The sequence below is a fragment of the Aquila chrysaetos genome, chromosome 4 (genome assembly GCF_900496995.4).
Source record: "Aquila chrysaetos chrysaetos chromosome 4, bAquChr1.4, whole genome shotgun sequence".
NCBI classification, from domain to species: Eukaryota; Metazoa; Chordata; class Aves; order Accipitriformes; family Accipitridae; genus Aquila; species Aquila chrysaetos.
Window position 1 is genome coordinate 33879028 of NC_044007.1, and position 27999 is coordinate 33907026.

Consider the following 27999-nt stretch of genomic DNA (forward strand, 5'->3'; position numbering starts at 1 on the left):
CTTTACCTGTTCCAGGCACCTATAAGGCTATCCCAAACAAATGTTGTCACCTAGCTCATATAATTCGGGTTTGCTAAAAGCATGCTATATGTTTTGTGAACTAAGCCTCTAATAGCTATAACTTTCTGCTTTGCTTAAATGTGCTTCAGGGAGGAGCGATAGCTTTTACTTTAAATGTTTTGCAGCACCGACACAGGCACAAATGGAAATGAGTATTTTAGATAGTTTCAGACAAAATGCAATCCACAAACAAGGCAAACAATATCATCCAAAAGTCTTATTAACTAAAACCCAGTGTAGAAGTGTACATTTTACAAATATTTGCCCAGGAACTTAGACTGTTAAATTCTGTCAATATCTCCATCACCCCTGAAATTATTGCTCACCTATATCCATAGTGACCCCAAATTGTCAGAGAGAAAGCCTGCCAGTTGTAAATCCACACGGGGCTACAACAGGATTGCAATTTATTATAAAGCAGAAATGTTACTGAAGGGAAAATTGGTGCCTATTCCCAAGTCCACACCTGAAAGGAACACACTTTCCAGAAATAAAGATCTTACAGAGGATTGTTCAACATTTCTTGTGAGATACCGTCATCATGCTAGGTAGATGATATTTATTCTGAATTCTTTTTAACCCACTATGAATGCTTTGCAAAAAATTTGTTTAAAAATGAAAGGGATACTGAAATTCAACAACCCTCGAAAAAATTAAAATATATACTTACGTTGCAGACTTTATCTGTGACAGTACATTACAGAATAGTCAGGATAGAAATATACCTTTTCCTTCTTTCTCCAAAATGATCTAGCTTGGAATAATATTCTTGCTTCCTTCTGAAATGATTTTAATGAGTGCAGAAATATTTTTTATATTATTTAAGAGACGAAATTAAGGACTACTATAAAACAAAATTTAAAAATATGTTTTAATACTCTGAAAGACAAATATGGAATATATGTATTGTGGGGGAGATCTTGTATATGACATGGAAAGAGCTGATTTTAAACAAGTGTGTATGTGCATTCCTTCAGATGACAGCGTGCACACTGTAGTTAGAGTCAGGATTTTTGATCTTTTGGTCCACATGTATTTAACAGAAAATGATTGTAATGTAAGATAAGCATAAACAAATTCAAAGAGCATCTGAAATGTATTCATAAAGGTAAAATCAATTAAAAAATCTAAAATGCTATTGATTGTGAAGAAGTATTTGTGAAACACTTAATCCTAAAAAGGTGATCACATGATTTTTTAGTATTTACTCCCCAAATAGACTTGTGAATCTAAAAAGATGCTAACCTGCTTACACAACGTGGACAACTTTCCCCTTTCAGTTCATTTCTGGTGTGAATAATAATGAACACAGGAAACATATTCCACTCTTTTGTCCTGAAACTCCTTTAAAATTATCTCTTCACAGAGACATCCTTAGAAATTAGAAGTATCCTAGGAATTGGTATTTCTACCAAATAATTATTTTAAAACTGGATATATGTGCCATTTTCCTTTCTTTTTCAGTAGATAGTTGTGAGTATTGATTGATAAGATAATAGTAAAAAGAAGGAAATAAACTCTAAAACTAAAACATGCTGTGAGGCAACAAATAGATATTTTTACATTTATGCTAAAACACTTGTATTTTCTTTTAATAGGAAGTCTTCATAAATTATTAAATCACACCTGATCCAGTTAATAATGAAGTTAACTACTATCAGGTAAAATGCTGTTTTCTGTGTAGGATTTATACTTTAGTCCCACAGAGACTTCATATCCCCGTTCCACATTTCTTTTGTTAACATTATTCAAACTTTTATTTTAGGACTATTGTAATATGTAAAACATACGTGTCTGTGTGTGTGTATGCACAAACACATGGAAACAATTGATCCATCCTTTTTTCACACAAAAATATTTGTGTGTAGCTATATATTTAGATGCATAGAAAGGACTGCTCAGTTTTTGGTTTTGGCACAGTAATTAAGGTAGCAGGATTCAGATATGGTTTAATGCTGAACTTTCAAAATTTAACATTAGAGCTCCTGGTTCATCTACAACAGGATGGATACTGTGTTTATAGAGTTCATTCTTGACCTTACCTGAGTAAGTACTTTAAGTTAAAGTATGAGATGCACCTAGAGGGGTAATACATTGAGTTTAATAGGAAGACAGTTAATAACCTTTTTTCATCCTCATGCACTATCAATCATGGCTGTCACCAGTCTGCTGAATCAAAGCAAAAGTGTTCTTCACAGATGACTGATTAGAAACGCAAAATCACAAGATCCATCTTCATGGTCACTTTTATTATAGTCATTTTTAAACTGACAGCAACCTGCTCAGTTTCAGCAGACTGGGCATCACAAATAGTGTCACTCAGTGCAGCTAAGCATGAGAAGATGTTGGCTGGATTATACTTAAAAATAATTAGGCCCAAAGCCTTTTGTGGAAGCAAGAAAAAGGATTTTCTTGGTTCCAGCCCCATCTTTTCAACACCAGCAGTAGGCTAGGTTTTTACAGTGGGTTACTATTGGAAAATATTTTCCTTCTTCCACTTCTAGTGAATTAATCAGTTTTAGGTGGCCCTTGGATACTTTTTAAAAACAATACCTTTGCTGGTAATGTGACCAGTCAGCTTTGATAGAACCACTCTTAAGCATAGGCTTAACATTACATCCTGCTATTTGTACAGTGCAGTGATGAACTGTTGGTTTCCAGCCTTCTGAGGAATATTGCAAAAGCTAATTACCTTGTTAACTAGATTTGTTTCAATAACATTGTCTCCTGTTCAAATAAACTAGTGAACAGTTCAGCAGTTTAAGGTTATTTATAAACTAAATAGGCTCCAGCAAATTTAAAGTCAAAATGGTATAGGCAAGAGGCAGAGGGAGAAAGAGGGAGAGAGGGAACACTGACACTGGAAGTTGTGCTCTGTTCTGGTGTGTTTCCAAAATGCAGTGAATTCTAATATAAGAAAAGGTACTCAGTAATGTGGAAAAATGAAAGGTGGGCTTTTTTTGTAGAAATATGGTAAATATTGAATTTACATTGTGACTTACAGTCTTTAAGCTTCGTACATACTAAGCCAAATTGTGTAAATTGCTATTGACTCCAAAGGGTGTTTTTCCTGTGTGAAAACTGTAGGATTGGTTCCTTAATGTAAATAAAAGCCTTTCACTCTACTTAACGCTGCTTAACATGGGTAAGAAAATAATAGATTTTGATTTGGAATTTTGATTCAAGGACTGATGGAGTGAAAAGACAGCCAAGACTAATTTTTAAATTAGGTGGAAGCTAAATAGGCCTCCCTCAAAACTCTTCAAAATCTTTCCCCCTTTTTAAAATTTAAATTCCACTTCATCTTGTGAACACAAAATAACATATTACACCAGCTGAGCATCATTTTAGAATTATCTTTAGCATTCCAGTGAAATGGTGCATCTGGTTTGCCACTTAACTTTAAACCCCAAAAGGTAGTCTTATTAGTAAGCCTGATTTGTGGGGCTGTGATTCCTTTAATATGGCTCAAAGGACTTTAAGCACTGTATATCTAAAACTTTCCTTTATAACACGCTTGCTAACTAAAGTGACTTCGGTGGGCTGTGGTATCAGAACTTTCTTGCAGTGCCCCTTGTAGTGCCCCTTCCCATCCTCCTCTCAAACTGGAGGGCAGGACTTCGGTCAAGTAGGGCTTGTCCAAAAGGCAGTGCTCTTCATTTCCACCCTCAGACCTCACTCTTGCTTTTCTCACTACACTACGTGTGCACATACGCGCGCGCACACACACACACACCTGCTCTCACACTCAGTGGTGATGAAATGAGGTGTATACAAACATGCAAACAAACTCTCTCATAGACACACACACGCACACTCAAAAAGCATGCTACATACGTGTTCTTAAAACTGTACAACATGAATTGGCACACCATCACTGGTTCCTGGATAGTTATGCTGACATATTTATCCCAAGCTAGTCATGCCAGGAGAATGTCTTTAATTAACATATCTTTAATAGTTTTATAATATTTCCACGTACTGTATAAACAACTGTGAGACTGAAGGAGGAAAGAGGGAAGCAAAGTAGGCAGTTTTATGTCCAGTTGAGATTCACATGCTCTGTAAACAGTTTGATTCTTTTTCCCCAGTTAATGCTTATCTTAAGGATATAATTAGCATTTGATAATATGGTCCCATGTAGAGACTCCATGTTTGTTAAAATGGTTTTAACATGCCTCTCTATTTTCTGATGAAAAATTGATACACTAATGCTGACTGACATCTGTCTAAAAATCAAAGAGGCTAAGTATGTCTGAATTTAAATTTATGAGCATTAATCAAAAGCTAATCAAGCAGAGAAACTAACAATGTCTACTGATAAATAACACAATCATATTTTAATAATGATGCTTTTGGGGGGAAGACAATGTTATTTAATTAACCTTTTTTTTCCCATTAGGTATTTTTAATAGCATATTCTCAACATAAATAGCTAAGGAAACTTGACTGTAAATTATTCATGTGCACCTTTGTGTGTAGTAAGGACCTATTTTAAAGAAAACCTGAGATCTGAAAGTATAAATATCTGCATTAAAGAAAAAAATAATACATTTGTTTGGGCTACAAATACTTTCAAGTTTCAAGTAGAAGTTGTCCTTTTTTCTAAATATTAAATAGTACTAATCTACTTCCTAGGGATTGTTTCAAGGCCAGTTACCATTTTAAGACAGTGTGGAAAAGGTGATCAGTAGCTTGACTTAAGCGCATAGTAAATCCTTGTGTCTCTAATAATGAGCATAAATAGGATGAGCAATGGTAAGAAATTTTGTGGGTTTTTTGCTGTCACGATGAAAGCAGACACAGGTAATAATCATTAAAGATATTTTTAATTCCTCAAGAAAAAGCTACATCAACCTGACTTTGTAAACTTTTGGAATGCCTATGTTGTTTTACTGTACATGTTATATCTTCCCTCAAAATGCTGTATTGCTCCTTGTGTGCTTATTTACTACATCATTACACCTGCTTATCCAGAATATTTATTACATATTAGTATGTAACCCAGAGTTAACTTTAAAAGACTAGGATTTTCAGAAATAAACTTCAAATTAACTATATTTCCAACTACAATTCTATCTATCAATTCTTGTAAGACATGACTGAAGTAAGTACTAACATACTATTGGTTCATACTATCTTTTCACAGGAAACATTACAATAGAACTATTATAACATATTTAAGTACTGAATGCATATAAACATTTTGCAAGATTTCCCAAGATGTAGTTTGTATAATAAATAAGAAAAAGAATTTGCATCTACTTTAGTAATTACTAATGTAATTGGAAGACTATAATAGTTAATGGGTAGGTACATGCACGGAAGACAGCAGCTGAAGGACAGCGTAACTTTTATATTAAATAAGCAGATTTACCCAAGTAAATAGACCAAACAGTATCTGGAAGATTTCTCTTTCCAAGTGCACTTATACTAAACATATTTAGACCCATGGAAAATAGCCCTCAAATCCTTCAACAGCAAACACAGAGCAGCAGGCACAAACACTAGGAATTGCCATACCACACCTGCCTTTTTGCTGCCTGAATATGCAGCTCTTTCTGTCCTCACTCCCTTTTTTTTCCCTTTGGTTTCTGAAATGTTTCTTGTAGAAGCTTAGAAAAGGGAAAAGGCTTTTCTATGAGCGTCAGGTTGCAATAAATGCGTATGTGAGTGAGAGAGAGTGTGTGTGTGTGCATACGAAGATGTATTAGGAAGGCTAGACTGGTCATCTTTCAGCATCTCTCTCCTACCTGGCATTCAGAACCTCAGCTACCACTCACTGAGCTTTAAAGGGAAAAGAGAAAGGAGCACAGGTCATGCAAAATGCTTCTATTTTTATATTCAAACTACCAACATTTAGAATAAAGCATATTGCCTGATATCAATATTCCCAGTGGCTAACTAGTTACATATTTTTTACCTTCTCTAAAAAGCATTTAGCTGTGTATCGGTAAGTCCAGATGACTGTTCATCAGGACTTAAAAAGGATTCTGCATTTTTCCTTTTGCATTTTCTAAAATATTGATAATGTATTATAAAGCAGGGATTTCTGATTTGTTGTCCTTTTTTTTTTTTTTTTTTTTGTTTGTCTTTATACTCCCAGATGTCTTTTTTTTACCTCCTGCAAAAGATAATAGACATGAATCCTTGCAGGTTGTCTATGCATTTTTTGCTTTATGAAAGCAACATGTTACAGGAAAGGTGTAAACTTTTATTTGCCAAATACAGCAAAATCAAGTATTTTTCTTCCAAAAATTAGGAACAACACCTATTTTTATCCTTCTGCTGAAAGATGCTCATAGAAATTGTGGTATAAACATCATGGATATGCTAAATACACCAAAACACGTGAGTCTAATACAGATTGAAAACAACAGAAGAGCTATCTTATTTCTCAAGTAACAGATTCAGGGACAAGCACATATATTTTGTTTTTCTTCTATCTTTTAGATGTAGTCTAAATAACAGTTTAGATCACAGTCTGGTAGGCTAAAAGGAAAAGATTATTTTCATATAAATGTCCAACTAGGGTTTTAGAGCCCTGCTGTGGAATGCAAAAGGGGTAAAAAAAAAAATCCCCCAAATTTCCTTGTCCTGATGATAAAAGAATAGTTTAGGTGCTAAAGTAGGGCTTTTTTTTTTTTTTTTTTAATATTTGATCTTTCTTTGTAGTTTTTATTCTAACTTAACTGTATTTAGGCCTCGTTTTCATCTTTGTAAAGCACTAGGTTTTCCTTCTTTGTAAGCTATTCTCCCATAGTGCATCTTAGTTTAATTCATTTTTAGCAAAAGAAACACCCAGGTTCAATCTGGAGACCTCCTTCCAACATAATTTAGCTAGACCTTTTCTTAGTAAAGGTTTTCTGGTTTTCATTTTCACTTCATATTCTCAAATAAAAGATCCTTTGTTGTCTACCATTTGATTGGACTTAATGAAAAACACTCCATTTTAACTTAACAGTATTTCCCTTTGAATTTATTATATTTAAGGACACTGTCAAAAATCAAGCATTTAATCTCAGGTTTTTATACTTAAAATTATATTACTATCATATGGTTCAATGAGGTGATGTAAAAAGTATATTGAATAGATTTCAAAAAGAAAAGTGAAAAACTAGTCTCATTTTAATATGAAACTAAATACTATGGCTAATGTGCAGATTGGGTATGGTAGTTGACTTTAAAGACTAACATGTGACAGGGTGCCAACAGCTGAATTGTGCAGTATTGACTAAATGAGGTTCACTGATTTGTATTGAGGCTAATATCTTCTTTAAACAATTCCGTGTAAATTGTGCGTATAAAGTCATTGGAAGCTATTTCTCAGGACAGCCTCGCTGGCTAGCTACCTGCTGGAGTGAGGAAGATAATCAATAGAAAGAAATAGAGCTGAGCATGAGACTAGGAAGCTTCAGAGCAGTTAGTGCTGATAAAAGTAGATGATGTCAATATTTGGGTATAACACAACTCTAGGATAACAGACAAAAGAGAAGTGCATATGTTGTAGAGTGTTCAAACAGGGCCAGAATTAATGCGTAAGTGGCAGATGTTGCCCCAGGCTGCAAAAGACATTATTTATTCCAGGTATTGTTAAATTCTTAGTGAAACACCACTGCTCAATATAGTATAGTAAAATTATATCTAGCAATGAGAGAGTCAGAATACTTTTTACATGAGTAAAAATTCTCAGATATAAAGAAGCTGATGCACTCTATTGATACAGAGCATTTTCCACACATCTCCTTGACCTCGTAAGAAAGAGCCTGTGTCAGAAATGAATACTGCAAAAACAGTGCTCAGCTCTCTCTAATTAAATGAATATTTAGAACTAATATTTAAAAAGTTAACAAAACCAAAATGGAACGGCATAGTTTGGCAGAAATCAATTCTTTACTTCTAAAGATGTAGACATCCTTGAGTCCACCCTCTTCCCCCCCTTTTTTGTGTTTAAAGATTATTGAAACAAAAAATTCCCAGTGCTCATTCAGAATTACAATACGGTAAATACTTTTAGCTGTGGTGTCCTTATTGGTAGTGAAGTATTGGTATATTTTTGCTAATTTAATAGTAGAAATCAGTTTTCCTCTTGCTGTCAGGCGATGAATTTTTGTTCTTCTTATGCTGATCTTTCTGTTGATGTATTATGACATAGTCTGTCAACATGAACAGATATGTGAAAGGGAGATTCGGTGACTGAGACATGCAACCTGAATATGGCTCCTCTTGAATTTTAAGCATATTATCATGTTTGGATACAGTCAGTAGAAATGTAGGATTTTTTTTTTTTCTCTAAAGAAAGCTATTATTTTGATGTAATTTAAGCAAAAGCAAAACAGGTGGACTATGACAAGGTCCTAAAAGCAGAATGAATGAGGTAACTCCAAAACATATGCATGAGAGCTTAAAAAGCTTTCACGTCTAAGTTAATAGTCCTTTAAAACTAGCATTTGCAAAGTGCAAAAGTTTTTGTGTAAGAAGAACCAATCCAGGCTTATCTGATTATTAAATATTGCTATCATTTCTTAAAAAAATTAAATAATTCCACAAGCTTTACATGGTTTTGTTGTCACAGATGTTTTTATTGTTTGGTGTTAGATATCTGGATTACATCAAGTAGGTGATTACTATGTCAGCTAAAAAGGTCAAGTTCCATACTTTTTATTTCAAACCATCATAAAGAAACCTTTCTATAATGACACACATGTCTATACTGTAGATCTCTCCATACTCATTTTAAAAAAAGCTTCTATCTGACACATGGCTTAACCAGAAAGAATTTCCTATTTTGGTGGTTAATACATTGTCAATATTCATGCCTAAGAGAAATACTTGTGTACTGAAATAATTAACTTTTCCACAGTAAATTTCTTATTAAAATATCAGATTTAATCACTAAATATACAATTTATACCACTAAAAGTTGTTATTATGAGAGTGATGTGCCATAAAAGCCTTCTTACACATTTTTTTTTTTTTTTTCAGGTTGCTGTTCTTTAGTTGTCATATGTGCCATCATTCCATCTCAAAATTACAGGAATATATAAGATTCCTGTTTAACACTTAATTCTAAAGAAATCTTCATTTCAAATAAAGCATGCATTTTGATTTGGGACATAGTCAAAAAAATCTTTAAAGATATATACATCAACTAATTTGTTAATCTTGTGCCACTTTTAGCATTTGTCACACATATAGACCAGGAAATTGGCTCCATCTCATTCTAGCTCTGTGTTGAATTAAAAACCTCTACTGCAAAGAAGAGCATGATGTGGGGAAAGAATAAATTTAGTTCTTTCTTTAGTAATGCACATATATTTCCATACATTTCACATCCTAAGGGAGCCTGTGAACGCATTCAATAAATACAAAACTGTAATTCCAGGAAAAGGGAATTTTTATATTATAAATTTCACATAGTACTTTATTCTTAAAAGATCTGAAATTATAAATATCATTATGTTTTTATTCTTTTATAAAATACAGGATATAGAAAAAAATGAAGGCATTGAATTTTAGGGTCATTGGTATTTCTGAGAGTATTAAGTGGTTTAGAACAAAAAAAAATACATATTCAACAATGGCACTTGGAAATTAAGACAATGTTAGCTATGTCCAGCCAAACTAGTTCTACCTTACATATCCTAAAATCAAAATCATATATGTAAGCATTTATATGGAACAATTGCCTATCTTCACCTTATATATTAAGGTCAGCGAAAAGAGAAGTTTATGGATAAAGGGCAATAATAAAGAGGTAGCCTTTAAACATGATTAGTTGGTGTCTATTAAAGATGTGTTAAAATGAAATATATACTGCAGGTGAAGGAAATTACTAACTCCTACTAGGATGATAGACTTACTATATGTGTATTTCACTATACCTTTAAAATATTTGTGCATTTGACTGCATTCTGAGGAGACAGAGCAATGTGGTAGATTTATGAGGGTCTGACGGAAACAGGGCTAGGAAAGATTATGGCATACTTGTTTAGAAAAACTGAGAACTGAAGGTTCCTGATTTACACTGACATATATCTAGATGAAACTATAGTTTGCAAATTGCCTAGAGGAGCTATCTTTTATTAAGTGTTTGATGGGTACAGAAATGTACATATCTATTATAAAACAGTCTAGGAATACTGATGTAACATTTGCAAATACAATTTTAATAATTTTAGATTTTCTTAAATCTCTTCATTTTTATAGTCATCTCACCAAACCCTGTTCCGAATGCCCGTGCCTACTGAACAAGCGGTATGGTTAGAGAAGTTTTGTTGCATTATTTTGAATTCTTGGGATGGTGGGATGCTGAAATGCTCTCTGCACTGCAGGACTAGGAGAGATCAAACCATAGCTTAGGCACTTTTTACCTTTTCCAACAGATTACCAATGTATTTGACACATTCTATGTCTTAACAGTTAGAAAAGGGAAAGAGGGTGTTGTAATTCCCAGCTTTCACAATTAATGCATTTCCAAAAGATTTCAACTTTGACACTCTGTTGCAATGCCGTTACATCCATTTATTTTGAAATTAGACAAGGAGTAACAGATAAGACATGCAGTTTTACCAAGCACTGTGAGATTTCTTGCAAAGAAAACCTGAAAGACTGGTAAGTTCCCTACTCAGGTCAACTTTGCTTGTTTTATTGCAACTGATACAAGGTAGATGTCTTGTCTGGGAGGGGGGCGGGGGGCAGGCTGGCTTTGCACTATTATTTTCGGTACATTAACTTCCTCTTTCTTTAGGAGCTGTTACTTTTTAATCTTATTTTAAATCATTATAATCATAGCGAAAATCTGTATTAGTCAGTACAATTCTACTTTCATAATTCACATTTTATTAATGCAATTAAAATTGGTATTTACCGATGCTTCAGGAACAAAATTATGAATTTAGTTTCAATTTAACAATGGATGATGTTACGCGTTCTAGTTCTGTCAGCATATTTTCAAGCCAGGTTAATGCGTTATACAAATATTAGGCAATATTTTACATAATAATCTACCTATTAGGTGGGAAGTTTTGTCAGGCTCGTAGGCACACTTGGTCACCATTTATATACAGAAAATATTTTTTTTTCACACATAGATGTGTAAACAGGACTAAAATATCAACACTTCTAAAGTTTTCACTGACTTCTAATAATGACATAATAAGCACTATCTGTTAGTGTAAGCTTTTGGTCAGCAACAGAGAAAACAAAGTTTATGATCAGACAGGTATTTACACTTTCATTACGAATATATGTTCAGTGTGTTGATAACTTTACCAAAGGCTTTCTGTGTTCTAGTATTATATGAAGAGTTGTACATCTGTGATAAGCAACATGCACTGAGCCATTTTTGTCAGTAACTAGCATAGTTTTCTCAAATCATTAACTCATCAGATGAGGGCAGGGACACCTGGATCTTTCTAGATGTTTGGATAGTGCCTAGCATAATATAATGTGTACTAGAATATAAGGAAATAATTGGCACTTGTTAGTTATAAGCAGCACTTGTTAGCATAGGCTTTCTAGCATGCCAACAAGCAATTAACCTCAGCATCAGTCAATCATCTTTTCCTAGTTAACTCGCATTACACTTTGAGGACAGCTGCCATCTTCTTGTGGAAAAATACATGTAAGTATGCCCCTAACTGTCATGCAAGTTTTAGACCAGTGTAACTTTATTCTATTCCAAAGAGTTAGAGCTTTCTAAATAAGAGGGTAATCAAGAAAATTATTTTTCTTCCATGACTGTAAATTAGGAGTAAGTGCACTTAATTCATTGGAACTACATCTGTGTAAAACTGTGGCACTGATATCTGAATCAATCTTTTCTTTCTGTACCTAAGAGGTGAGAGTGTAGTACTGTACCTAAGTCAATCAAAGTAATGATGTTGCTTAGCAATGTAAATGCAAAAGAGTAGACTGCTGATGCCAAAAAATTTGCACCCACATATTGCACCTGTCAGTGAAAGGGAGGTTGCATTGCAACTGCAGTGCAGTGTGGAATTAATGCCCTAATTAGAGACTTCTTCATCTCTATTAGATATGCCTGACAAGACAATATGGTGAGGTTATTTATCAGCTCATCATTGCTATGGGTGGCAGGAGTAGCTGGTTTTGTTCTTTCTCATTCTGTTTTTCTAAGATGTTCTGAATACTTTCAATCCATTTTTTTATAGGAATAAATGACCAGAAGAGAATTCGTGTGTGTTATTTGTGTAGATCAGATAGGTTGATGGTGGGCTAATATAACTGTTTTTTCCCATTTCCCTACATGTAAGAGTGATTTTCATGGAAGAAAAGTGTGGATGAACTGAACTGTGATTTAAAGCAGATCATTTTATTCCAACAGCAGGAAGCAACTTCCATAAATGACAACTTTTTTTTCTTTTGATAACTTCAGTGAAATACAGAGATGACACCTGTGTGAAGCATTATTTTTAGAAAGAGGGACTGGGACACTTCTTCTCCCCTGGCTATTGAAATGACATACAAATATCATTTCTTTTACTTTTTCTGTGAGGTTTGTGACTTGTGCCTTGGTGTGTGACTGCGATGTGCATTTTTTGTTGACAGATGCGAATAAGGTACAGAGAGTACTAAATAAAAGTGTGCCTGGTCCAAATAGGGAGCAATATGCAGGATAACTTAGGGAAAAAAAAGAAAAAGTGGATTCACTGGATAAACTTATTTCTTCCTGGTCAGTCCATTTGGGAATAAACAGACCAATGTGGGGTATTTTTCCAGTGAGTGATGGAAATAAAAAAAACAGAAAGTTGAGGCCTGTAAGGTATTTTAACACTGCTCTTAAGGGTTTTACATATTCAATTCTGAATAAATAAATCTTTCAATTATGGAGTCTATCCAGCTCAGGTACAAACCCCATAGAATAGGAATTTCTTTTTTGTTTCACAGCACTTTAGTTATTTTTGCTTAATATTCTCCATCTTTTGTGGTCAGATTCTTTTGGGAATGTTTAAAGAATGGACTTTTTAGTGGATTTTTTTGGGGGGTGTTCTTTTCAAATAGTCCCTGTGGAAATCATCCTGAGACATATTCTGATCTCAAGTCACTTTACACTAGACTTACGTCACACTGTAAAGCTGTTATCCCTAGTTGGGCATTACCTTAGTGATGTTAGTCACTTTTCAAATATAAAATCATCTATTTGTGAAACAGTCCTATGAAAGCAAAATATAACTATATTTAGTTTGATCCTTGCTAATATGTTTTCTTCCAATTGTATCTGTGGTAGCTAAAAATTACAATTTTCATCTTGCCCTAAGCTTCTGATCACTTTTCTTGGTACCAGAATTTACATTCCCTGAGCTGCTCATGAGTGCAATCCCTAGCCTCTTTGCTGAGTTACTGTTTAAATTAGTTGGGTTCACCCTGATTGCTTTCAGTTAGGGAGTGGCTATATGAGCAGCTTCACTGGCAGCTCTGAAGGAGCAGTAACGTCCATCTGGGGTGTGACATTTAGCTAGAACAGACTGAAACTGCTTCCTTTTGTAGCTAGCACAGTTATGGTCAGAAAGCATAGTCAAGCCATGCTTATGCTTATATGAAGCACTCATCCATGCCAATGCAGAAATACAAGAAGATACTGCACTTACTGCAGAATCATGATACAACTTTTTTTTTTTTTTTTTTTAATGTCTGGTAAACGGCATGGTACAACTGTGGTAGAATAGGAAGATAAATGAAGCTCATTGTTGTATGTGACTATTACATGCCTCAAGATAGTGAAATGTTTTGGGCTCTATTTCTGTTTAAACTATTAAGCGCACTACTGAAAACAGTTGTGGAAGGGAAGCCGGATTATTTGGATTAAAATATTTTTTAGTAGTGTAAGTAATTCTGTAAGAACAAGAAGAAAATTGAGAGGAAGTAGAACCACCTGAAGCAGAAGGAAGTGTCCTCACTGGTAAAGATGAGGTGAGAAAATGTTACGTTTTGGTATAAAACATGTTTCCTAGTAGTACTTCTGTTTAAATGAGTGAGCATTATGGAGTGGACCTATGATGATCATTAGTTCCCTAAACGCATAATGCAAACTTGTAGTGTGTTGTGAGCCTGGGAAATTTGTTAATTTTGGTTTCTTTAGGCTAACTGGTGCTTTTAATCATATTTAAAGATAGTAGATACAAAGAGAATAGGATAATTCTTTCTTTGTTCTGCCTCAATAACAGTTCTATTGCCTTTTTGCCTAGGGAGTTAGAGAGTAGCCTTGGCCATTTAACTCGTATCTTCAGCATGTCCATGCAGTGCAACACATTTTTGCCTCTTGGTTATTAAGACTGGCCATAAAAATCCATTTTAAATGGTGACTTAAGGAATGCATCCTTGTCAATAAACATGAATTTGTAGCCTTAGTCATCTTTGATGATTAAAATATATGGTTGCATAACATAAAATGGTATTAATTATTCAGTCTAAGTGCTCTATTCTGATATTTTTTGTACTTATACACACATTTTCTTTTCCTAGGTACCTTTTTAATGCTGAAATGGGCATACTAATTGTGAACTGTGTGGTAAGAAGCTCCTTCTAAAATATGCAGTAACTTATTTACTGGAATTTAACAGGCTGTGTACTTTAAAGCTTCTCTTGCCTGTAATCACATGAACAAACCTTGCAAGTCATATTGCCAGCTTGAGATTCGGCACACTAACAGCAGCGCTGACGCAGCCCCCGCCATTAGGCAAGGTACAGAAAGGAGCTGGTGACCTGCGACGGGACAAGAGACCTCGCTTACCAGGATTTGCTCACGGTTATGCTTCTGGCAACTGAGATTTCCATTTTACTCAAAGCTTCAACATCTGTGTCATCAGACAAAGCCCCATGAGTGGTGGCAGAGCAAACTATAGCCTTCATTTTCAAGTTTGAAGAGAAAAAATTATTTACATGTCTAAATCCCGGAACCTGCTGTTCAGAGATCATTCTTTGTTACTTGCTGCTTTAAACCATTAAGGTTTCCAAAAGCTCTATAACGAAATGGGACATAGTTTGGGGCAGAAAAGTCTTATTGTTTTCATTTTGTTTAGTTTCTTTTTTATCATATCATCTGATTTTTTTCCTACCAGAGGAACATGGAAGATGGGATGTTTCTGTCATTGCTTACAATGAATGACTGCTTAAAGGGACTGTCAGAGATTGCAAGACAAATCTTTGCCCCTCCTTAAGATTGTTATAAACTGAAGGAGAATGCCTTTTAATTTGTTAGGACTTCAGAGTTTATTTTGTAAGGAAATTATTGATTCATGCAATGACTGCTCCTTTACTGTTTTATCACACTTCCAACTCAGTATTTTTATATTCTTTTGGTTATGAATTTAGGCAAATGTTTAACTACGTGTATTAATGTTGCAGGGTTTTTTTTGTTGTTGTTTTAGACATGTTTTCCTAAATCACACCCTTGAATTTAGTGACAATTAGTACAATTTCCGGAAATGTATTGTCATCAGTAAGAGTGCTGTGTACCAAGACGTGTGAACGTAGATGTTAAGGGGGAGCACAAGTAATGACTTTTTTTCCATTCACAGAGGGAGCACTAAGAAGTCAAGGTTATTCAACAGAAGTGAATAAATGCAGCCTGGAAAGGTATTTACTTTCCAAACTGCAAGAGGATCTCAGAAACAATAAGGATAACATAAAAACAAAAATCTAAAGAAATTCCTTAATCTTCCTAAAAAATAATTGGAACTGAAAAAAAAAAAAAAAAGAAAAAAAGAAAGCATTTCATAATGAAGCAAATCTTCAGGCAGGAAAAAAGAAAAGAGTTGTCTGACACAGTGTTTAGGGAAGATTGAAGGAATTGTTCCAGGGGCTGTTCTTTGCTGGTATTGCAGAAGTGTGGGGGGCATTTAATCTGTTTTAGTTGCTCTATCTGTAAATAGAAGATGATAATGCTCACTTCTGTCTAGTATTGTGCAGTCTTTAGATGTTTCACAGTGCAACGGAAAAGTGTTTCACAGTGTACTTAAGAATTGCCTGTTGGACCTCATGTTTTTGAGATAAAAGACAGTTTGGGCTATACATCCTGAAAGAGCTGGTTCCTTAAGGTGGTGGTGGCAACTTTAAGTTTTTGTGGGGTGGTTTTTTTTTTTTTGTTTTGTTTTTAACTGTTTAATGGACTGATTTTTGGTATCATTCCTGGAATATGCAGGTCTCTGGAGACTGATAGAAGGGAGGCTTGCTGTGAATAAAAACGCCTCCTTTAGGAGATCCCATGATCAGCAGAATTCTGTCATCCTCACAAAAACATATTTAGCATTAGCATGGCCCATGTTTTATATTTCAGCTACTAAACTTTCAGGGACATCTTTGTCTGGCTAACATCTCAAGGCTGTTTGTTTAAAGATATCACTGAAAGACCCCTTACCTTTAGACCAATTCAGACTGGGGTATATCATGGTATGAAAAGTAATATGCAGATGCCATGGCTTTTCCCATTAAATAAGCATGTTGATTTCAATAGTATTTCTTGAAAGAACATGGCAAAAAATGACTTGGATTGTTGTGAATTTCCTGTAGAGAATTTTGGTGACAGAACTGTCGCCATATGGCTGCACATATTTCATGCTACATGAAAGGAAATTAGCAGGAAATTAGTGGAACTTGTAGAAAACCTATGTAAAAGTAAAATACAACAAACAAACAGTCTTTCCACAGATTATACTGGCAGTACTGATGATGTCTACTCTGACAACAGGCATGGAGTATGCTCAGGGTGGTGTGTCTCCTGACCCCCACTCCATGTTGCCAGCCTTTAGCTCTGCTGAAGACTGAGCTGTTGGGTCTGCCAACAGCCCGGATTGCTTAACTCATCTGTTTTAGCAACAGGCAATCTCAGGGCTGTCCTACGATGTGTGACATTGCCAGAAAGGCAATTGGCTGGTTGTGACTGCAGAGCTATACAAGGGGACTGTGAACACCTCAGATTTCTTCTCTTGCATATCCTAAACTATGCCCTAGGCTTGGACCTGAATGTAGCTTTATGCTCTTGCAACCAGCCTCGAAATGTGTTGCGGCTTGGAACACAGGTCCAAGCTTATAAGGTAAGAGACATTAAAAAAAATCTCATTCCTGTGTGAAACTTTCAGCAGTTAGGGTAGGAAAGACAATTAACCTATCAAATGCGGAATCAAACCAGTTTATCAGAACATCAAAATTAGGAATGCAACATTTTGCTTTTTAGATTTTCAGTGAAGTGACAAAGGTGTCTCTTACCTGCTGCTTTGCCAGTGGTAGGTGCCAGCTCACAGCTGAAGTGCAGGTGTATGAATTGCCTGTCATATCACTGACACATGCTCACCAGATGCCACCAAAGGTATTGGGTCCTACTAAAAAATAAGAAACCATAATTAATATATGATAGAAAGGGATGTGTTAGGATTGTTGGTAAATGAAAGATTGAAATAGAGATTTACCCTTGAGAATAACCTTTCATTTATTATCTATCTTTAATTACACCCAGAGTGGTTTATATAGGGGCATCTTTTGGGCTTATGTTTTAATTGTGAAAATGGCTAATTTGTGCATAGTTTATTTGTGTTGCTATTTCAAGTTACTTTAATTGCAGTACTTACGTAAGTTTAGGAAGCAGAATTTAATTCCATCTGGTGATTACTTATTTACTTACATTAATCATACAGTCAGAAAACATAGAATTAAAAAAAATAACTACTGAAAACTTGATTGAACATACTAGAGAAATTAATGTGACTAAATGTGTCCATATGGAGCCTGAAAATTTCAACACACTTCAAAAAATTAATGTAGGAAACAGGGAGCTACAACTGTTGTGATTTCCCCCCCAAAAAAACTGTTTTCCTACTATTTTTCAACTGTCTTATATATCAAGAGTAGACGTATATAAAACTGCTTTTGAAGATATTTACATTTTATTATTTTTTTTGAATTCATGACTGAGATTGAGGCTGTTTGTTTGCTTTCACTCCACTGTGAATCTCTAACCCAAGTTAAACACTCAGTGAGACCTAGTATGTTAACTTAGGGATGAAAAGCTATGTTTCCACTTGGTCATATTAGGTCCAGCAGTAAAATATTTTTAGATTTAAGCAGATGCGACTCACCTGAGGAGGAAGTATGTTAAGCTGATTACAAGTTGGGCACTTTCCAGATCATGAGTGCTATCATTCTGATATCTTTAAAATCCACGAAGGTGACCTACAGACCATTACCCTCTAGCAGATAATTATTCATGAGCCTCTCTTAAATCAACAGCAAGCCTACAAGTGGACCTCTATACAGTGTGACATGACCATCCTGTCTCCTGTCCTAGACATGGAAGCCATTTGGTATTCTTAATAATTTAGTTTACCTCTAATATACTGAAATTCAGAGTGATTTATACCGGCAGAATATATCAGATTACATCACAAAAAAGTGGATTTGCTATATTGTTATGGACATTTAGACTGTGCAAACAACAGGTTGCAATGCTACTCTTTTAAAACTCCAGTGGTATGTGAATGTGCACATGTGCACAGCAGATCACTAGTTATTGCAGTAAAGGCAGTCTCTGCTTCTGCTATATATTTTCCCAACTGATATGCTGCTTTTTTTTTGAGGTTGTCATATGGTATAACACTTTTACTAGTTGACTCCGCCCACTTTTCTTCAAACCACATCCTGATTTTTGGCCTCAGAAACCAAACATATGCACAACTTGCAGAACAACACATGATATTGTTTCTGTATAACATCATACCAGCTGGGATATAAATTCTTACAGACAATTTTATGCGAATGAAAAATACCTACATTAAGACATTTTCCATAGTTATGCAATACATACCACAGTAGAGCATATGGTCTAGAGTCAGAGATCTTCACTTAGAATTATAACAAAAGCCCCAAGTCAGGCCTCAGATCTTCGGACAATATAATTTTGAATAGATCATTCTAATTTCTCTCTCTTTTATTTCTTCTTTTTTTGTTCTGTTTTGGATTTCTGAAATCCAACATCAGCTAATTTGCTGGTATGTCAAAGACCCTTAAATTTTATCGATTTGATTTATTGGGTATTGAGTCCAATAAAATTATTATTTAACTAAAGAACAGCTAATATTTGGTGAAATTCTAACTTGCATCATGATTTGAAGATATGCTAATAGGAAGAATTAGTAATTTTCGGGCAATTTATTTCAACATTTGTTTTCATTAGTAGAAAACTATTTTGTTTCTGATTTGTCAGTGTTCAGCTTCCAGAATTATTATGATTATTTTTTTCCTTTTGGGGAATGGTAGGAGTGGTGGGGTGGGGTTGTTGTTATGTTACTCTCCCTTGAGGATAAAGAGTCTTTGCACATGAGGGTTTTTCTCTCATGATCTATAAACTTTAATTAAGTTGCCCTCAGCCCTCCTTTTTGATAATCAAACAGATTGATTTTATACTTTCACAGCAAATAATTTTTCTCCTGCTCGCAAATTAATTTTGAATGCAACTTTGTGAACTCTCCATTTTTTTTCCACCATTCCCATTAAAATATGGACAGCAGATCTATGGGAATTATTCCAACAATTGCATCAGGATTCAAGGATTACATTAGCTCTGTTCATGCAGCTTCACAGTGGGAGCTCTTGTTGAGTTGCTGGTCCACTATGGCCCATAAATCCTTGCAGAGTCAAGGCATTCCAAGGCACTGTACCCCATTTTTTGGGGGTGAAATTCCTTTGTATTGATGTATAACTGTGCATTCATCTCTCCTAAAATGCTCATTTTTTCAGTGGGTCTAGCTTGTAAAGGGATCTCCTCTTCCTTGATCTCATCATTATGTACTACCCAAGTAATCTTTCTGTCATCCTTAGATCCTTAACATGGTAATTTCTATTTGCACCTCAGAACACTGCTGGGAATACTGAATAGCATTGGACCTAGTGCTGATGCCTGCTGGATACCATTAGAAACAATTGAGTATTAATTTTCTTTTTAATGTATCTTTTGATGATCTGCTGGCCAGTTCTTAATTGAAATTGTGAATATTGATGCTATGTAGTAGATTTTTTTTTTCTTAATAAAAATATCATGCAGCATTTACAAACTTTCTTTATGTGTTTATCAATTAAATGAACAGAAGATAAGCACCCCATAGACAGGTGAAAAAATTCAGTTGACCATGTAGCAAACAAAACACCCAGGATTAATATTCTTCAGTTTTCTCTGCACATGTAACTTCATTTCACCTTTTCAAAACATTTCATATATAAATAATACTGTTCATGTTTCAGAACTGGAGGGATTCTGATTTGCCTGACATATCTATCCTAAAATGTGTAGGGGCTTTCTGAATGTATTGAAATCGCCTTTGGGAAGCTTACAGAACTGATGCCAGACACTAGTACATGCACTTTCTTCAGTTGTTTTTAAAACATTTTGCTAACAGTTTATCTCTCAGATTGGGTAATGTATGCTCTAAAATTTGCCACAAAACATAAAATTCATAAAATTGGAAAAAAAGATTCTTAACTAATTCTTTATCTGTGCTTTGGGAAACATACCTTGTATTCATTTCTGTCTGTAAAAGACAGCATTATGTTGACAGATAAAGGTACATCCACAATCCTCTCAAAACTTTACTAAGGTCATAGATCCCCTCCTTCCCACCCGCCAGTATTTAAGGGAATTTGGTAATGTGCTTGAAAGGTGTTTGATTTTTTCCAAGTAAAGAGAAAGAAGGGGATGAGCTTTGAGAGAAGGAGACTAATTTAAATTGTCTCCCTTTCTTTTTTTTTTTTGGACCTTTTCTCTTCCAGAAGAAAGTTCTGGTGAAGTTTGTTAAAAAGAAGTTTCCAAGCCATTTACTCTTTTTTTAAACAAACCTAAAGCTTTTGGATTTATTGGACTTTTCTGTCTTTGTATGGGTTGAATATCACAGCTAATAGCACAGTAATAATTACATGTCATTCTCTTTATCCTCTTTGTGCACTGCCAATCAGCAAAGGTGTCCCATTTCACACATCATTTGCAACGTCCTATGGTAATACCGCATATTTTGGGGAATAGCTGTTGAATGTAGTCATTAATCTCTATTTTGAGATGTGTAGTTCCAGATTCTGGACCCAATTCTGTGATTATTTGAATATACAGAGTTCTTGGTGAAGTCAATGGGCTAGCAAGACTATGCTCAGATCCCAAGAGAAAGAATACAGGTAACTTTAAATTAAATGACTGGACTGTAGGATTTCTCAGTCCTACAGCTGGGTTGTGCTGGCCCCAACCCAGCATAGGGAAGCAAGCTACTCTATTTGTCTGTAATCAATGACCTATAGGGTCACTGTAACAGGTGGGAATTGGGGTTCCTGGGATATTCTGGACAGTCTTCCCACATTGTGGGGTGAAAGAAAGCTATTCTGATGGTCCTATTCCATTCAAGACAGCTAGCACAAAGGAACACTGTTAATTCCTACTGAGGCAAAGCAGCCGCAAGTCAACAGCGATCCAGACCCAACTTCAACACAGAGACAGCTTGTGAAATTGAAAAACAAGAACAAAACAAAAAGTACTATATGTGTCTGAGAAATCTTATCAACCCTGGCAGAGATATTTATTGCTCACTGATGACTGAGAATCTCATCTTGCCCAGGGACTAGTTGCAAGTTGCTAATGGAGTAAAAATGTGGGGTGAGCAGAGAATGACAGTCTATGGCTGATTACTCTGATGTCACGCTTTGGGAACGGCAGCCAGAAATGTGCAACTCATTCTGCCTTTAGAATCAAAGGCACCTAATTACAATCTCATTTTGTTAAAATACAGTGCTAATGACTTGCTTGTGCAGTAGCTGGATACCATATCAACTGCCATATAAGCTAAGTTTTTCCATTTTAACAGTCCTAGTTACAGTATCTGACTGCCTGTGCAGAAACATTCGCCAATTGTTGCTGTGTGTCACTGAAGAGGAGAGATACAGCAGTTTCCACTAGGCAGTGAGAGTGAAAGGAGTCACTGGCAGATGAACTTTGTGGTAAGATGTCCTACCTCACTTTAGAAGAGTTGTTCTGAGTCATTCATAAAAAATGGTCTTTTCAAAATCCAACCATGCTTGCTCAGGTCAGATTATTCTGTGGCACCTCAACAGAGGTTAAGCCCTGTTCTCTCTTGTAATGTCCTCCTCCCAGTTCTTTTTAGTTTTTGTAATCTGTCTTTTTTTTTTTCTGGTACTCAGCTGTTTGTACCTTTGAATTCTTTTTATACTGAGGTTGCTTCTGCATGTTTGATATGAGTTATACGTCATCTTCCAAAACCTTATACCAAATGTATCTATACACATTTTCAGAGCTCTCACTACTTGCAAAATCTTATTTGCTGTTAAGGGATACTTCTATTATCTTCCAAGCATCCTGCTGACAGCAACTGTATTGTTAAATAACAAGGGTACCTTGTTTTGTTCCCTACGTATGCCTTTCCTTCAACAGATCCCAAATTAAACATGTGCATGCGTTACATACATTGAAATTTGCTATTATTTGATCTTATTCCATGAAATCCTCTTCAGCAAATTCTGCACATTTTAATCTGTTAATTATAGCAAAGTCTATACTATTAAATATTTATATGAAAGGAGTTCTCTGAAAGTACAGAAATGAGGATAGCTTTCTAAGTAACTGTGTTTTGGCACACAACATGGACAAACTTTATACCAACTCACATTTTTCACATGGCATTAGATGGCTCCAGAGTTTGATATGTTTGGTTTTCTCTTACATGTCTGATGCAATCTATTACATGTGTAATTCTATTTCTAAGTACGTACGTTCTTCAAATGTGAACTGCAATAATTCTTTCACTGTGGCTGGTACTGTGACAGTGCCCATCCCTCTCAATCTGTGTAACTGGCATTTTCTCCAAGTGCATAGCTCTTGTCTCCCCAGGTCTCTGCCAGTTGTTTTCAATAGCCTTTCATATGAAGTAGTGTTGCTGTAAGCTGTTGTGTCAAAAATCAGATAGGATCTTAAAGAAAGCAATGTGTGTATCAAGCTATTCACACTCAAGTGGTATTCAGAGTCTAAGAGGAGAACAAGGTCTGTAATTATTGTTTTTAAGAAGCATGGAGGGCAGCCAGAAGAGTTGAAGTAGGAACCCTTCCAAGTATATATCCTGAAGAAGCAAAAGGGGCAGTAATAAAACAAAAATTCCCCCTGTAAAGATAAAGATTATTGGAAGGATGGACTCATTAGCCAGGTGGTAGGGGCCAAGTCATTCTCTCTTTCCTTCTCATTACTTCCAGGCCATGACTGTGTTCTGACTATGTCCCAGATCAGAACACTACCTCGGAATATTAGTGAGCTGAAAAAGAAACCAGTAAAACAGTTATGGTCCCAATGTCAGTATGAAAATCAGGACCATGATCTTTTAACTGCTCCAGTAAAAAGTTATGTCAGTTGTAATTTCTGCTTCTTGGAGATGCCCAGCATTCAAAGAGCTCTCCACAAGTTCACATTTAGTTCTGCTGGATTAAAAAAATCAGGAAAAAGCTCTGATGAGCTCCATTTCCATAGGTTACTTGGGAAGAGATAGTCAAGAAGCCAGCCCACTCCCCAAACTCTCCTAAGTCCTAATCTGTGTGCAAGTTTACTCATACAAGTTGGCACCAGTCCTTAAGTTGTTTGCCAGCTGTGTGTAGTTAGTGTATTGGGTATCATTGTTGTCTCCTCCTTCCCTAACTCTCCAAAAGAGAATCTGCTGGCTACTTGTTCACTCCCCTAGACAGCAGAGGGATTCTCTAGCCTCTGTCCTTGGGAGCAGTGCAACAGAACAAGGGCAAGCTATAACAGACTGTGGCTCTTATTCCTCCCAATGTTACAAATTAAAACAAGAATATGAAAAACCCATATGACTTCATCTTTCAGACCACAAGTGAAGCTGAGTCAGCAAGTGGTGAAGAAAACTACATGTATTTATAGTGAATGAGCAATTATTTCTTTTTCATGAAATGTTTGTAGCTAATCAACTCAAATAGCTGCCTATCTAATAAATACAAGCTGCACACAATCCTGCCAAAAAAGTGCACTTGGATGGTATATTTGGCAGTGCTGAACAACTCTCAAAGCATATTACATGTTCACTGTTTGAGTCAATAGGCTAAGATCTGAGTAAGATTAAAAAAAATATTTTGATCTTTTTTTTCATACTATATGCTGCTTTTATTCATACCCAAGTTTAGTTCCACTGTTTTCTGTAGAGGTAATGGTGGCAGGAACTGAGCCCAAAGCTAGCACTTAACTATTTCTTTTCATATGTTCTAATGTTCCTAAGCTTTTCTTTGTCTTTTTTTTTTTTCTTCCCTCACACTTTTTTAGGCATACCAAATGGTTTCAGGTTGAATCTGTTTCAGTTAGAAATTCACAGAAAACCAGCAACTATATTTATACATGTAAGTTAAACTCTAAGTACAGCCTCTGAGTATTTTTGTGTTGTTTGTTGTATAAATGAGCGTCCATTTGAGACACTTCACTGAAGTGTCAGACTTCAATATCAGTATATATTTCTTACATGATTTAAAAAAAAAAAAAAAATCATGTGCAAACCATGCTATGATTAAGGAGATTATGCTTCGAAGGAGGTTTTAAGGAGAGTATAATTTCAAAATTACCTTTTCTCCCATTTGATATTGATTACTTATTTCCTACCTTTGAACACATACCATAGACCTCTTAAACTCTGAATGCCTTTGCTTTAATCACTTTATACTGCTCTGTCCTCTCCTTCCCCCCAGGACCTTTACAGAGGTGCAGGTAGCCAAGCACATAAGTTCAGAGAGCAAAGTTGGGAACAGTAAATTCTATTGACATTAACTTCTCATGAATTTCAGCACACAGATTTATCCATGTAACTCCCATTAGAATTAATGGGAATCATGTGACTCAAACCTCTGCATATTGAGCAGTTTTCTTAGTGTACTGAAGAGTCTGCATCTAGTTTCTGAGTCCCTAAACAAAATGATGAAGGTGCAGTGACAATATATCATTTAAACGTCATATACATTTAGTGTATTATAGAGCTTTGAAGAAACATCTATAAAAGCAACCTTTGCATCAGAAGTCAAAAGTCCCAGGGAAAGTTTAATTTATATTGCAAATTTTGGTATGGTTTTCATCATAATGATAAAACAGACTACTGTATTTGCTATTTACCTTCTAACTATACAATTTTTAACTTAAATAGCCACAAGGAATTCGATAAATGAAACATTTTTCAGAACAATGGTTTAAGCTTGGTCTTACTTTTTAATAATTTAAACTTATTTTAAATGACAGCCTATTACTAGACTATTAATATAAACATTATTTTAAAATGAGATTTCAAGGAAAGGTTAGACTTGAATAAGCTACAGTAAGAATAGGCAGAAGTTGATGAGACGACTTTCAAAGAAATAATGCTATAAACAATATTTATGATGTTATGCCCAAGCAATTTGAAAACAAAGGCTGTAATTTACCTTTGAATTATAGATATATATATATTTCTATGTCAATATTTAGAAGTCCACTGACTTAATAGGAAGCTATATAAGCATGAGGTGCTGATAATATAGTGGAATAAATGGATGTTCTGAGTGTCTAAGTGGCACACAGAGACTCTCAAGATGTTCCAAATTCTCTCTGAATTTGTAGAATATCCCAGTTCCTTCCCTTCTTTCTCTTCCTTCCCTTTTCTCCTCCACCTCATGCCAGGGTGCCTTCTGCCTTTACACACCACTCACAGCTAACTCTTGTAAAGTTGTGAATTTCCTCATGTGTCACTGATCTGTAGGAAAGTTCTCCGGTTGAATCCTCTTCAGGAAAGCTGTCTTCTTATTTATTAGGGAGAAGTAAGGAATTATGTTTCTTAAATTTATGCTACAAGACAATCTGAAAAAGATAATCAACATTTTTCCAGTAAGGTATAAAAGTTGCAGTATTGACCTCTGGGAAATTTAAATTTAGTGCCTTCATTTTTGCTCATACAACATGTCACTGAACGTAAAGAAGCTGGTAAGGAATAAGGTCCATCAGTGCCAAGCCGTGTGCTGTCCTCATAAAAGGTGTAATAAATGGTGCTTATAGGCTATAACTGCCTGATAAAAATAAGAATGTTTATTCTAAGACTTCTATTCAAGTTTCTCCAAAGACCTTACAGATATTAATTACACAATTTCAGTCCTCTTGTGTGGCAAAAGTAGATAAGTAAGTAGATAAAACAGGGGCCATTTGACTTCTATTGTAATAATTTTCACTTGATTTGATGGTAGGTGGCATCGCAGAAAGAACAGCAGTGTCACAGGTCTGTTAGTAGTGCATAGGAACAATATACTGTTTTACTGCAGGAAGTGAAAGCTATGGTATTCACCAGAAACTTCAGAGGAAACTTCTGCACAATTAGATGCAATTTCCATTAAATCAGAGTTGAGATGTGTCCTGTCCATAAAAACACTTTCACAACACGTTAGCTCTTTCTTAGTAGCCAAAAAAAGTATCATTTTTTCTCTCAGTTAACAGATAACGGCATCAACAATACAGAAGTTGCTAAACTGATCTAGTTTGGGTTTTTTTGACTCAGGAAGTGCTATCACGTCTCACCATGTTCAGTAACAGTTTTGTATTCTTCCATAGTTTAATGGGCTGAATATAGGATCAACTCCTATGAACTTCTGCTGTCTTCATCACTCATATGAAACACACCCTTGGCTATTTCAATTTCACCTCTGTTTCATCATTACCATAAACACCATGTATGTGTTGGTTTATTAGTGGTGCTGAGAAGTAGTTGGTGCAGCTAATGTTTTTATAGTACTTTAACTAGAGGAGCATAACAGAAATATTTTCTATTATTGTTATTAATGTTTTCAATGATATCTTTACTGAGTGGGTTCTCTGCTTTGAGATGTAAATACACAGATGAATGGCCTTGATTCTGCTATTTTTGAAATTACCTGGAAATATGAGGGAGATAGTTTGGGTAGTTTATTTGTTAGATACCCTTTTCCTGATATATTTTTCCTTCTACTGATTCCCAGATACTGTGCTATAGATCATGGTTTACAATGATCAGAAAGGATGCTGACATAAAGTATTATTGTTGAAAGCAGAAAGAGAGATTTTACTTATCAGCTTGAGACACTTTACAAATAAATTCATTACCATCACAACAACAAAGTTGAACATAATCTCATTCGTGTACCATAGAGGACAGTTCTGAGTTTTGTACTAGCACGCCTTCAATTTTTGTTGCTAAAACATATGATTTTTTTTTTAAATTATCATATTTCTGAAAAAGTTCAAGATTTGAATGTCTCTCACAGTCTTCACAATCATGAAAGCAAAATTAAAACTTAGATAAAAAGGAAAATATAATCATGGCTTTGAATCTAATATTTGGGCATTAGCCCCAAATGTTTACTAATTATGCCCTTAAGTAACACCTCAGGATCAGAGAAGCTAAATGGGGGAAAGAATGTGAAGAAAAACAGCTATTCTTCTCTAAAAAATTAAAATTGTTCATTCAATTAAAAAACCCTTAATAAAAGTCCGTACTTGCATTCATGTTGCCCACGGGAAGGTCTAATTCATGCTGGCCATTAATGAAAGCTTTATATGGCCTTTAAGGAAAAACTGACAAGTTACCACAGCAACCTTAGTAATGCTTGTTAACGTATATAAGAAATAAAATCTGGATACTTAGAATGCATCCTAAATTCTTGTTTTATAAGATAAAACTTAGTCAAATGTTAATAGGTTTAAAAGATTTGTAATTTCAGTTACTGATACATTCTTATGTATGTTTTTAAATGGTGTACTGAAAGGTCTTTCTTTTGCAGTTGACAAGTCTACTGTTTGATTACATGTGAACCAATGTCTGGCAATAAGTTGGCCATTGTAATACTTCTTTGCTCAATTCACTTAGTATAGAGATAATATTTTCTAAATTGGAACTTATATCA

The 27999-nt window shown here is 35.1% G+C and overlaps 2 long non-coding RNA genes across 3 annotated transcripts in view; both read left to right on the forward strand.

The window, feature by feature from the left end:
• LOC115340325 overlaps positions 1-20123 on the forward strand; it is a 32102-nt gene extending 11979 nt beyond the window's left edge. Inside the window, exons 3-4 of one of the 2 annotated variants that reach the window (XR_003923018.2) lie at positions 1659-1721; positions 14545-20123. This is a non-coding gene — a long non-coding RNA (uncharacterized LOC115340325). The remainder of the gene's footprint in view (positions 1-1658; positions 1722-14544) is intronic. The other variant, XR_003923019.2, reaches the window with a different exon arrangement.
• A 312-nt stretch (positions 20124-20435) lies between these two features.
• LOC121233280 lies at positions 20436-27993 on the forward strand. The gene is made up of 4 exons (XR_005932307.1): positions 20436-21231; positions 21912-22044; positions 24380-24453; positions 26672-27993. It is a non-coding gene; the product is annotated as an uncharacterized LOC121233280 (long non-coding RNA).
• Positions 27994-27999: the final 6 nt, after the last annotated feature.